Below are 13,713 nucleotides of genomic sequence, written 5' to 3'. Positions count from 1 at the left end.
AGATCATCAGAGGACAGGACTTTTAGTACTTGAGAGGTCAAGGTATCAGAAGGATCAGATGGTGAATACTGAAATTAACAAGAATTAAAAGAAGCATAGTGTTACTGAGGATGACTGAGCTAGGAGCTACAACAGTCCAAAAAAAAAGAGAGAGAGAGAGCTGGAGAAGAGGCAAGAACAGCAGATGTCATCAAATGTAAAGGTTTATGGACAAAACATGACCACAGGCAGGTTTTACGGTAGACATCCACCCCATCTCCAGGCTCAGTGGAATCAGGCTCCTTCTTGACTCCTGCTCAATGGGGGTGAGAATGGGGAACTGTGGCCTTAAGTCTCAGTGCCGGGGACTCCTTACTGACCCTTAATGATGGTTTGTAAGAAAAAAATGAAAATGTAATAGCCAACACATAAGAGGGCTGCAGGAGAAGAAATCCTCAGGAAGTAGGAGGTAGAGGAAATGTTCAGGAAACAATTCAAGGATACAGGAAATGATGATCAACTGTGAATTCCACTGGGTGCAAGACAGCAGGATTTCAGGGATTGGAAAGGGGTGAAAGAGAGGAAATGTGCAGAGCCTGGTGGGGATTAAAGTGTGAGACATGAAGGGTCACCTGGGAGACTGACAGTGACTGACATAAAAAGGGATAAAGGACATAATTAGTCCTGGTGGACTTCAGGCAAGTAGTGATGTTAAGGCTGGGAATGTTGGGGGGAGTGGGAGTAGGAATGGAGTATTTAGAGTTCCCTGTCAATGGAAAACAACCGTCTGGGGAAGCACGCTCTTAGTCTCAGTGCAAAAGACTTCCCCCCCTTGATTCCTGATGATACCTTGCAAGGAACAATGAGAATTTTTATAAGAGTACTTTAAAATGGTAATGTATTTATACGGTTGTTGCAAAATTTTTAAAAAGTAATTATATAAAGAGGTTAGAACAGTACTGGGCATCTAGTAAGTACTCAATGTAAGCTTGTATTAGCTAATCAAATGTAAAATATAATTATACAGTGAAACCTGTGAAAGCTACAACTCGATGGAACTGCCTTGTTTTTCTGCGTCTCTCAAGTTTTCCACCTTTCACAGGGTGCAGTCTTACCACTTTTTTATCTCTATTAACGGAAAATATTTTAGTTTTCCTTCTCCGACAGGTTACCGCCTTATATAGGTTCCGGCTTTCACAGATTTACTGTGGTAACAAAAAGATTCATTTTACATTTTCCTTTTCTCCAAGTCATTTCTAGGAACAGCAGTACCAAAATGGACTCTGAGAAGACTCATTCATAAGAAAGATGAGGAAGAAAGTCAACTACGTAGTGTCCATCAATTTCAGAAATCAGGCTGTCTTCCAAAAACGTATCACCACCAGCGTTTAGACTCATTCCCCCATCTACTCATCGCAATGGTAGAAAAATGTATTCATACAACAAGCATATACCGAGTACCTTTTATGTGGCAGGCACTATTCCCAGAGCCTGGGATACGCCAGGGAACAAAATAACATCCCTGCCCTAGAGATGAACAAGAAACTATCCAGCAAATAAGCGGATTATATGCTATGTCAGTCAGTGTTACAGAAAAAGGTAGAGCAGTGTACATACTAGGGGAAGCAGGCCTGGATTACAACTGCAAATAAATGGTCAAGACAGGCCCTACTGAAAAGGTGACCATGTGAGCAAAGGCCTGAGGCAGCTGAGGTGGCCAGAAGGATATTGCGACACTAATGTTCCAGGCTGGGGGGACAGCCAGAGCAAAGGCCTTTCCATTTAGTTCTTGCCTCTATTTGGCAATCATAATATTAATCTTTTTTTTTTTTTTTCCTATTTCGTCTCTTCGAGTCTCCAGTCCACTCCCTACCTCTCTCTCAGCAGAAGATGATAACAGTAACACCGCCACCAACAACAATAATTAACATTTGTCACATGTTTACCATATACCGGGCATTGTTATAAGCATTTCTAAAAATTAACTAATTTAACCCTCACAATAGATTTATGAATAGGTTCTACTGTTGTCTCCATTTTACAAAGGTGAAAACCAAAGCACAAAAAGATGAAGCAATTTTCCTCAAGATCACACAGTTAGCAAGTGGCAGAGCCCTACCCTGAAATTTAAGATTATGAAGCACAAACTTCTCAAGTTTTCTCATCTCCTATAAATAAAATATTTCATAATACACATTCAATAATACAAAAGGTGCTATTATAATTCATATAGCCATTTTTACAGACATTTTCCTGTCTCGATGGCCTCTACCTACAGTCTCCACTTACCACCTTCCTTACTCCCCATCTGCTTTACATTCCCGGTCTACTAAAATTGTTCTGATGTGGTAGGGACCATCACAGCATCAAGCCAAAGGGCCCCTTCTCGACTCTCATCCTCCTGGAATGTTGTATCGGACTATGTCAACCCCTTCCCTTCTTCTTGAAACTTTCTTAGCTATTCGAAAGTGACAAGATCCTGGATCTTCCTATCCCCATCTCTCTGACTTTTCTCATGGAAAATCTCTTCCTTTGTTTTCCAAGACATATTTTCCATCTTCCTTCCACCTCTCCAATTATTCCTTTAATGTTGTTTTTATCAGTATCAAAATAGATTTGAATACAATGCAGGGAAAATACATATCCTAAAGACTACCAGCTTTACTTTTTGATAGCAAAATTCATATATTGGAGTAGGTCCATAATGTCAGGAAGGATTTTAGTACAAGCAAGAGATTCAAAAATAGCACCACTAAGCAGCAAACTTATTTAGGTACCCTTTAACGCATGACCAAAAGGACCTCATTTAATAAATCATGATGCTATTTTATAACTGATGACATAAAATTAGAAATGAACGGCAGAAGTTCTTCCATAAAACAATCCTGGAATAATGTAACACCAATGAAAGAGCAGGAAATTTCATAACTACCGTTTCCTTCTCTTTCCTATTTCCCCTGCCCTTCCAACACAGAAAAGACATGAAGTAGTCAGTTTTTGCCCTGGTGAGATTAAAACGCACTAGGCTGGACAAGAATACAGTTTGATTTGGGAAAAGCTAAAGTGTGTGTAGGCTTCCTACCCAGTAATGGCAGCCTAACTTACCAAAGAAAACCTAAATTATATAGCCCAAGGCAGTGAGGAACAGTGCCATGGACGCCTTAGGCAAAAATGCACAGTAGTCATCAGCAGAATTGGATGTCTCCACCACTTTATTTTGTCTCTCCTCCCTTTGCCTGTTTACACAATGCACCTGTCCTCCTGGCTAACCAAAACCCAAACCAAACCCTTTGCTGTCCAACAGATTCAGACTCATAGGGACCCTATACGACAGAGTAGAACTGTCCCATAGGGACTTCCAAGGTGGATTCAAACTGCCACCCTTTTGGTTAGCAGCCAAGCTCCTAACCACTGCACAACCAGCGCTCCCGTGGCTACCCAAGGTACCCCCAAAGTCAGTCCCCCAAAACCAGCTTCCTACCAACCATTGTATGAATTTAAAAAAAAAAAGTGTAACTATTAATGATTTGAGATTAGTTTCTAATTCTCAAACTATCTAGAAGAGGTTTTTGGAGCAGGGTGCCATTTTTTCCTCTTTCTCCCGCCACGACACTCTTACAAGTGGCTCCATATCCCAAAGGATTAAATAAAAAATTCTTGGGAAAAAGGCTGGATTGGCAGCTATCACTGAAGATATTCTCGAACACTAAGGTTCTCCTATACTGCATACTTGATATGTACTTCCCTCCACACACAGTGGCAGCAATGAGAAAGACGCATAACCCTTCTCAAGGTTCTCCGGCACAAAGGAGAATCCTTCAATCTGAAATCCAAAGTTTACACACCAGAGCCCCTGTTAAAGCAAATCCTAAGAAGGCAACGACTTTCTATTCTAGTGACCATATTAGACAGCACACATGACTGGCTAAAGAAAGAAGTAAAAAATATCAAAAATAGTCCTGTCGTGTTACAAGGATTAAGGAGGTTTTAGGATGGAGAGAAGGTCAATGAAAAAGACATTTCCCAATAATAGCTCATCATCATCTTTATCATTAATATTTTACCTAAAAGGTCCATGGCACTATGCTAGGTCCTACCTTTCATAACAGCAGGGTACTAAGTTTAATTCAAACTTTTAAGCACCCTGAGCTTGAGAAGTTTTCAGACTCAATGTATCATTGAGATCCACCTGCCAAATACCTTAGAGGGGGAATACCTGTGATACTGAAGAAAGCAGGAAGAGAATAAATGGCAATACAGTACTATTAATCTACTATTTACAAAGCCAGACGCAAGAAACCTATTTTTTTCCAGCTTTAAGATAACATGTGAAAATTTCCTCCACAAAACAAGAAGGCATGCTAAGATGCAGAGTTGCCGTAATGAAAGGTCAACAAACCAAAACAAAGAATAAAAGAGTAACTTCAGGCATCTCAGAACTCGAAAAAAGAAAAAAATTTCAACCAAAACAGATATGGCTGGTGTTTAACCAGGTCTGTTTTAATATTACCTTTGCAAAACAAAGTATATCAAAGTAAATCAAAGAATAAAATTTAATTTCGTAATGTCCCTACATTCTTCTTCAGCATGTTGACCTAACCTTACCCCTTATAAACAGGGGGCTTGGAGACAGAGTATTTAGTAGCCTACTTCATCAGAATTTTCTGCCATTCCCTCTGCTCCAAGCCCTCCTCTACTTTAAAGGCATCCAATGCTCTATGCTGGTTATACACTACTCAAAGTTACAAGTAAGTCTCCTAATACCCTTCTGAAGGAATACACGCCTAGGAAGCAGATGAGGCATAAATTTCTCTTTTACAAAGCAAATATGTTCCATCTATTACTATCAAATAATAAAGATTGTATCTTTATTTTCCAAACTCTTATTCCCCAGTGAACGAATAACTAAAATTATTTGAAAACACTGATAGCTATTTTCTACTGAAATTTTTTAGATTGTTATTAGAGTTATCACGTATCACTTCCTTTCCAAAAGCTCAGTGTGGCTAACAAAACTGCAGCTTACTATCAGAGACAAAGAGACCACAATTTTCTCAGTCCTCTATTCTCCAAAAACCTGGTGTCATCTTTGGATATAAGAGACAGAAAAGAAGATGGGATCGATTAGCTACCAAAGCCTGTAGGATGTGCACCCTAACATCTCTCAGAATGGCCCCTTACGTCAGCAGCCTGGTCTTTAAATTTTTCAAACTCAACTCAACTGTCAACCTGAAAATATGCAGCATACTACTGAAAGAACAATCTTTCTAAAAAACACTTTTACCATGTCATCTTCTGCCTCCCCCCCAACGTCTAATGGCTCCTTACTGCTTCACAGATCAAATTCAACCTGACACTGAATACACCTTCCATAACCTAGCTTTACCCTACTTATACAAATTTATCTGACACAATTCCCAGAAATGAGCACTTCATTCCACTGAGATCGGACTCTTTACATCCCTCTCACATCATGATGGGCCCCCCCATACGTATCTGTTCATGCTTCCATCCCTGACATGGAATGTATGGAATGTTCTCCTTCTGCAGATGCTCTGCCTATACAAAGAATACATATTCTTGATTCAAGTCCCCCTTTCTCCAGATAGCTTACCACTAGAACTTTAGTCTGACGATACTCCTACACAAACAGACTGGACTCAGACTATATGTACCACACACTGAAGGATTTCTTTGTACACTGCTTTGGATCATGTTGGTTATTTATATTATTATAAATGAGTTCCTGGTAAGATAATAACCTCTTAGAGGAGGCTGTGCCATTTCCCAAGTAGTGGGTTTATAATAAGCTCTTTAAGGCTATAAACTGATTGAACAACTCTGATAAAAAAAAAAATTTAAACAATCAAAATATTTTATCATGTCAAAAAAGTTCTGGTACAAAATAAATAATGTTATGACTAGGATTTGCTTCAAAATAATGCAGGGCAAAGAGTAGGGGGGAAGGGTAAAGTAAGCGGACATATACATGAAATCAGACTGGCCATGAGCTGATAATCTTTGAAGCTGAGTGATAGCTACATGAGATTCATGATACGACTGTCTACTTTTGTACTTGCTTAAAATTTTTCACAAGAAGTCTTAAAAAAAAAGACTAATAATGTCTTTGTTGTTGTTGTTGTTAGTTGTCATCGAGTTGATTCTGACTTGTGGCAACCCCGCACGTGCAGAGTAGAACTGCTCCAAAGGGTTTTCAAAGCTGTGACCTTTTCAGAAGCAAATCGCCAGGTCTGTCTTCCGAGGCACCTTTGACCAAACACCAACCTTTCAGCTTGTAGTCCAGTGTTTAACTGTTTGCACCACCCAGGGACTCCTTCACTTCATTGTAAATGACAAAACCAAAATACATTATAACATTTTCTTTACCCTTTCAAATACCTAGGTCTCCATACAGGGTAAAATACAATTTTCTGGAAAGATTTAGATTGATAAGTTTGTGCACCATTCTTATTCTTATCTAAGAATTAACTAAAAATTAGCTAGAAGAAAAATCTAACCAAAACGGACATGATCTCCATCAAAACAAAAGCCAATCTTACCACAAAAAGCAATACTGTTTTTATTACGAATTTTCATTCAATTATAGAATTCACAAAAGGGTCCTTCAAATAGGTGCTGAAAATAAAAGACACTGGAAAAAATCATAAGCAAAAACTGAGAGGCAGAAAGCAAGAAAGAAAAAAGGAGGAAAAGTTGATATAACCAATATTCAATGACCCAAATCAGACAATGCTATTTCAGGAAATTCACAATCTGAAGACACCTGATGCCTGAATAAAGAATGAATGGGTTCTTAAACATTAAAAAAAAATACCATTTCCTCTTTATTCCAAGGACTGGAAAACATTCTTAAGAAATTTCAGATATTTGGCATAATGACAATGTATCTGTTTGTTGCTGCTAAGGACTGCTCTACCCCTCTGGTATTTCACTCAATAGCCACTTTAGAAAATTCAATCACTATTTTCTCTATAACATCATTCACTAATTTCCTTCCAAAAGCAGTAACACAATACCTACTATGTTTAATGAAGGCATTTTACTCTTTTAATTATACTTGTTCATTTGCCTTGACTTTTTCTCCCATCCCCCAAAATGGGTTTTAGACATACACACAAGACAATCTGTTTATTTTGATTATTTGCCCTTCTACCTCATTATTCGGTTTTAATACTCAAGAGGTGAGATCTTAGTTACATACTAAAAAAAAATTTTGCTTTTAAACAGATCTCTGACCATAGAAACAGCACAGTTTATGCTAATAGCAATACATCATCTGCCCACCATCCAACGCAATTAAAGTGTAAAACAGGACAACCTCCTATATAAACAAGAGTTAATAATGAAGCCATCCTCACAAATAATCTCCTTAGGAGGAAAACGAACTCACTCAAAATGCCTTGTACTTGTACTATCTTTAAATTCAGTTACCCTGTAAGTAAAAGTAATCGCCTTTTTAGTACCATACAATTCTCCTTTCTGACATTAAAAAAACTCTACTATGGGAAAACTAATCTAAGGGGCCAAAATAGTGCTGAAATTGTCACTTCTATAAAATAGTTTCTGATTAAGAAAAAGTTGATATTTACAAAAAAAAAAAAAAAAAAAAAACCCACTGCCATCGAGTTAATTCTACTCATAGTGACTCTACAGGACAGAGTAGAACTGCCCCGTAGAGTTTCCAAGGAGCACGTGGCGGATTCAAACTGCTGACCTCTTGGTTAAGAGGTGTAGCACTTAACCACTACTCCGCCAGGGTTTCCATTCTGACATATATATGGTGACCCTAAAAGACAGAGTAGGACTGCCCCACAGGGTTTCGAAGACTATAAATCTTTAAAGAAGCTGGCTGCCAATCTTTCACCTGCAGAGCAACCAGTGGGTTCAAACCAACGACCTTTCGGTTAGCAGCCAAGTGCTTTGCTCACTGCACCATCAGGGATCCTCGGTATTTACCCACACAATCTTTTCTAATAAATGACAGATAATAATGAGATTGAAAACAATTCTGAAAAAAAGTTCTTTTAGAAAACTGCTAAATGCCCAGAAAACCCAAAACCCAGTGCCATCGAGTCAAAAATGAGTGGTTAAAATAATGTCATGAACACCTTTCCTTCATCACAAAAATACAGTGAATCATGCTATTTTTATAATTTTTGTATCCTCAATTTTTATCCTACAATCTTAAAAAGATCAGGAATATTGCCACATTTTATACAACAATGAGCATTTACAGATTTTCCCTACTTACCTCTGAGGTAACTTACAATTTATAATCTCAGAATGTGTTAACAAGTTTTATCTAATACATGCTATTCCAGTGGGATGAAAACCATTTACGAGTTCCATTTAGATTTAAGAAATCCTTTGAGAAAAGTATGTACTACATTCTAGTTATACTGTTTCTAGAACAGCAAAAATCTCTATAACCTATTTCCCTACTGTTTTTCTTGAGAACCGACTGAGGTCAATCTTGTAACTTCCTTCACAAGAAGTCAAGACAGTACTATACTTACTGACAGAAAGCTTAAAAGCATTTTCAGCAGATGCTGAAGTTTTCACAAATTAAAACTTCGTATCTCACTTTAGGGAAACCCTGGTGGCATAGTGGTTAAGAGCTACAGCTGCTAATCAAAAGGTCGGCAGTTTGAATCCACCAGGCGCTGCTTGGAAGCTCTATGGGGCAGTGCTCATCTGTCCTATAGGGTCACTATGAGTCGGAATCGACTCCATGACAATGGGTTTGGTTTTTCTTTTTTTTAAATCTCACTTTAATAGTCTATAAAAATGATACCATTGAGTTTAAACAGATTCAATCCAGTGTTATTTGCAGTCATAAAAAATACAGAAAAATGAAGAATGTAGCTTCATTTTAAAATCAGGAATAGGGAGGGCAGAGAAAGGAAAGACGTCAAAAATCAAACTGCTGAAACAGAGAAGGTGTTTTTCATTCTCTGAAGACACGTAAAATCATTTTTAGAACAAAATTTCCCTGATGCAAGTTCATTCTTAAGCAACGTCTTCTTTCTTTTACAAAGTAATAAGCAGAGCTTGTTATCACTGATACCACCGTTCAGGCTGAAGCTGAAGGGCACTACAAACAATTTTAGTTTCCCGCATCTTGACATCTGCCTATAACTGCCTCACCCTAATGAAACCAAAGGTCTGTCTACGCAATTTCCTAAAAACAAATCTGACAATAAACCAACTTTAATTCATGTTAAAAAAAAAAAAAATTCACGTTAGAAATAACATACTCATCTGAAGAATACGAACTATAAAATCTGACGGAAAGTACTGCAAATTATCAAAAGAAACCATGAAAAGTATGAAGTTGCAATGTTCATAATGTTAAACCTGAAAACGTAAACCATACATAAATATTTTAGAAATCTCAGCTTCCTATTTCTATCAAAATGTCAGAGAACTTGAGATACATTCTTTAGACATACTAAAGACCCTAACGAAAATCCATTTGACCTGGACAGGGCTGAAGCTAAGAATCTGATGACTCCAAGCAAGATATATAGAAGGAAGAAAATTACTCGTGAAAATATTTAGTGGGGCAAAACAACCTTTACAAAAGAAAAGATGTATGAAAATAATTGGCCCCTCTCTGCCAGACAAACAGTCCTCTCCTAGAACACACTGCTTACAATTCGGCCAAGTATGCCTGCCAAGAATTTCTCAACCTGTGTGTGTTAGGCTTGTTCAAAGTGGAAAGCTTCTCCTCTAGTGTATTACAAAGAAAAATGAAGCACAGTTTTTACTTAGAGTTGAATCTCAATTGTATTAAATACACTCCCACTGATAAACTATGTGTAAGTAATATTTTTTAAAAACTTCAAGTTATAACTTAAGACAAGGTTTTCTACATAAATTGTTTTCAGTTCTCAGAAGAGTACAGATTTATTTAGCTTCCCCAAACTGGGGTTTAAGTGGCTGAAATGAAAAATGAAGTTTTATAAACAGCTTTTCTAACCTTAGTTTACATTTGGTAACACAGACCATTTGTCACAATAGAGTAAACATAAATGCCAAATGTAATATCCCTCAAGTTTAGAGAAAATCTGCAGAAGTTACAATAATCCAGTAATGTGCAAAAATGACTAAGGGTAACTATACGTATTTGCTTTTATACTTACGGTATTATTACTTTTGCAAGAGATATAGTGCTGCTTGAGATTGCTACTATGAACTCAGACATTTTTACATATATCTTAAGAACACAATGTCTTATTTATGTTTAAACTTGAGATGTATGTATCTGATCTATGTAATCCTGTTTGCTTTTCTGATAATTCTTTATTTCAGAGTGGTCTGGTTACAGCAAAGGCTCCTTCCCGTTATGCCATTAGTCACTACACTGCATTTTTTTGCTTTTGACAAAGCATAGACATCATAAGCCATTTCTTGCTTCTAGTTTTCTGCTTTTTAATGTAGATAACGATGCTAGTGAGTACCACCAAGTGCATGTATGTGCACAGCTTTGTCATCTCTTTTCCTAGCCCCATTCTTTGCTATGGAAAAGATACGAGGGATTTAGGTATGCAAAAGACAAACAACATTTCTTTTTCATACATATCTAATGATTTTTCAAGAGAAGACAATTTATTCAGATAACTACCATCCTAGAAGTGTTAAAAGAAAGAACTTCTCAATTCCAAAAACACTAAGTAAATGTGGTATTAGCTGGAGAGGAAATTTCCACTCTAACCAAAAATGAAATGTCATCAATTAAGCTGAACATCAATAGTCAAGAATCAGCTCTTAGCATGGATGGGATCTGTACCCCTCATGTAACTCATCTAATGAAAAAAAATCAGTTATATTTGCTTGAGGAGTTCACAAATGAATCTTGTGTGTGCACCAGGTTTATCTTATTTTGAAATGCTGAGGCTAATATTTACTGGTATAATCTGAGCTCACATTATGTGGCCTGGGGAGAGGCAAGTTCAGAAGAATACTTGGTGCATGGGGAAACCGGTCCAAAAGGAAAAGGAGAAAAACAAAACAAAAAGCCAAGTCCCAACAGAGCGAATAATCCACACCTAGCTCACTGAGAGCAAAACGCAGACGTGCCTCCCTGAGTAGCCTACCTCTCACTTCATTCACTCCTCAACTTCCTTGATTTTTCAAGGGCCAAGACGGGGCATACCTTTTCCTGGAACAGTGTATGGGAAGAATCTGTACAGGAAAGAGGGAAGGGACGGACAATTTCCAAGAAGGGTGAGAGAAACAGGTGGGTTAGAACGGGCAGCAACATAACCCCGACACTTAAGGGGCAGCTTGAAGATGACAGATGTGCTCAAAGGCAAGGCTGCCAATCGGAGGGAGCTCCGTTGTGGCAGATACTTCGGGGGCTGGTCGCAAGCAGAAGCGGGGGGCAAAGACTAACTCTAGGAGCAAAACCCGAGCAGCAGGGCGGGTGGGCAACGAGCAGGGGCTTCGCGAGCTGCAGCAACACGGGTCGGAGTGGAAGGGATGGCTCTGGTCTCGGGAACCCGGGGCCGGAGGCGAAGGACGTCAGCGCGGGGAAGCGGGGCTGGGGACCGGGAGTCCTGAGACCCAAGAACCCTGCCCCAACAAGCACGAACGCGAGGGAGGGCTGGAGACGAGGAGCCGCCTCGGCTCCCAGCGGAGGAAATTTCCGAAGGAGAGCCGGGTTCGCCGCCGCCGCTCCTCCCGCCCCGCTCCCTTTTCCTGGTGGTAACTGCTGTGGCGTAGAGGGGAGAGGGAGGAAGAGGAGGAGGAAGAGCAAGCAGGAGGAGGGTGAGGATGAGGCGGGGGGTGGGGAGGGAGGGTGCGGCCTGTACAGTCCCGGCGAAGCCTCCGCTCTCCCGTAATGGGTCAGCCCGGGTTTCCCCTGAGCCCAGCCCCACAAAACTCACCCGCCTGCCGTGCCTCGCTTTTCCCGTAGCCGACTCCACGCGCCGCCGCGTCCTCGCCAGAGACCACTGGACGCAGGTCGGAGAAAAAACTCTTCAGACCCGGGCCTGATTGCTTCAGCGAGTCCGACCTTTACGACTGAGAGAGAGACTCTCAGCTTTCGGTGGGTTCCACAGCCAGACGGGCCACCATCTTACATTAGGGTAAGACTCCTCCGGCCTGCCGTGCGCAGGCGCACGCCGATCCGACCGGGCGGGGCGGGGGAGGGGCGGAGGGGCGACGGGCGATCGAGAGGGAGGTGGCTGCCGTCGCGCCCGTAGCACGCTGGGAGTTGTAGTTCCCGGAGGGCCGTCGCCCAGCGGCACGCCGGGAGTTGTAGTTCTCTCTGCAAGGGCGGCCGGGGTCGCCTGCCTCACGTGGCTGTGGGGCTGCTGCCGCCTTTCTTCGTGTTTTGCTCCCTGGTCGGCCCGTGCGTGCCACCCTGCTGTCATCTGGCCGATGGTTTCCATTAGTGGTTCCGTGTCGTTGGTGTCCGCTGAAGTGTGAGATACCAAAACTCGGGGCGAGTGCTAACAATTTGGGGGTGCCGGGACGCCTGTCCTCGGCCCCGCCCCCATAGGTGTCTAAAGGGGCGGGGCGGGGCGGGCAGGTTCAGGCCGGGCAGCGCGGGATGTGCTCCAGGAGGAGGGTTTGATGCCGATTTGGCTTCTCTGTACGGAAAGGGAGCGTTAGCTCGTACCCTCGTCATTGCGGTTTTAGGGGGAGCCGTATTCTGTGGCAGTGACCGCCCTTGATCCCATCCTCACTGTACATCTCCAGGGAACAAACACCCTAAATGGTCCTGTGCAAGAGAACTGAAGACCCACGCAACTACAAAAACCTGTGTTCCTAATGGTGTAAATTTGAGAACGTTGTACGGTTTTTTTTTGTACGGACTAGGGTGCAAATTATTGCTAGCTCGGTATCCTGTCCTACACTTCTGTGAGTAAAGTTGACAAACTCTGCACACATTCCCCCAAAAATATAAGAATGCTGCCGCAGTGCTTGGGAGCACCCAGGAATCCTCCATCACAAAAATCAGTCAACTAGTGACTGGTCCCTCCCACTGGCCTCCTGGAACTCTGGTGGAACTGGCGCTCCAAGCAGTCGTTCGTGCTTATTGCGTGTATTCTTCACCCATTCGTACAACAGTCTTTGAGCTCCTCATGTGCCCAGCACCGTTCTAGGCACTGGGTTTAAGACTGTGAGCAAAAGAGACAAAAGTCCCTGTCCCCATTCTAGTGTGTGTGTTGGGGTGGTTGAGAGGGGAGAGGAGGCAATCTACTTAAAAAACATACAATAAAATGTATGTCATAACTAATAAGGAAAAAATTGAAAGCAATGGGACTAGAGAAAGATTTTATGTCTCCGAACCTCATCTCATAGTGAGAAGCACTCATTCCTTTTTTAGTACAAGTTCTCTCTGTTTCAATTTCTTCACTCAGCCCCAGACAATTACATGGTGAGAAATTAAAATATGCAATAAACTCACATTTTACCATAAATTTGAAATTACAGAGACATTACAGAATTTCCTAGCAAGGATATTTGGGAAGTCATTTGGATTCTCTACATAGCTAAATGCCTAAATATTCATATAGGTGCCATGTATTTTGTGTGTGTGTGTGTTTATTTTCCTTTCCAATCTAATAGTGGAATAAAAACAAAAAAATGAAAAGAACAAGATAAAAAGAACGCTTTCCATTATTGACGATTAGAACCAAAGCAATAAAAATGGCCAGGGGTTAACCCAGAACCCAGTGCTGTGGAGTTGATTCCGACTCA

The 13,713-nt window shown here is 40.8% G+C and overlaps 1 protein-coding gene across 6 annotated transcripts in view; it reads right to left on the bottom strand.

Annotated features, from left to right (window-relative positions):
* Positions 1–12,108, bottom strand: part of CNOT4 (CCR4-NOT transcription complex subunit 4) — a 144,727-nt gene extending 132,619 nt beyond the window's left edge. For all 6 annotated transcript variants that reach the window (XM_049893363.1, XM_049893365.1, XM_049893364.1 and 3 more), the window contains exon 1: positions 11,892–12,108. The gene's annotated coding sequence lies outside the window, so the exon portion shown is untranslated. The remainder of the gene's footprint in view (positions 1–11,891) is intronic.
* Between the last annotated feature and the right edge of the window lie 1,605 nt (positions 12,109–13,713).

The sequence above is a fragment of the Elephas maximus genome, chromosome 8, assembly GCF_024166365.1.
Source record: "Elephas maximus indicus isolate mEleMax1 chromosome 8, mEleMax1 primary haplotype, whole genome shotgun sequence".
Lineage (NCBI taxonomy): Eukaryota > Metazoa > Chordata > Mammalia > Proboscidea > Elephantidae > Elephas > Elephas maximus.
This window is presented reverse-complemented; position numbering and strand designations above follow the sequence as displayed.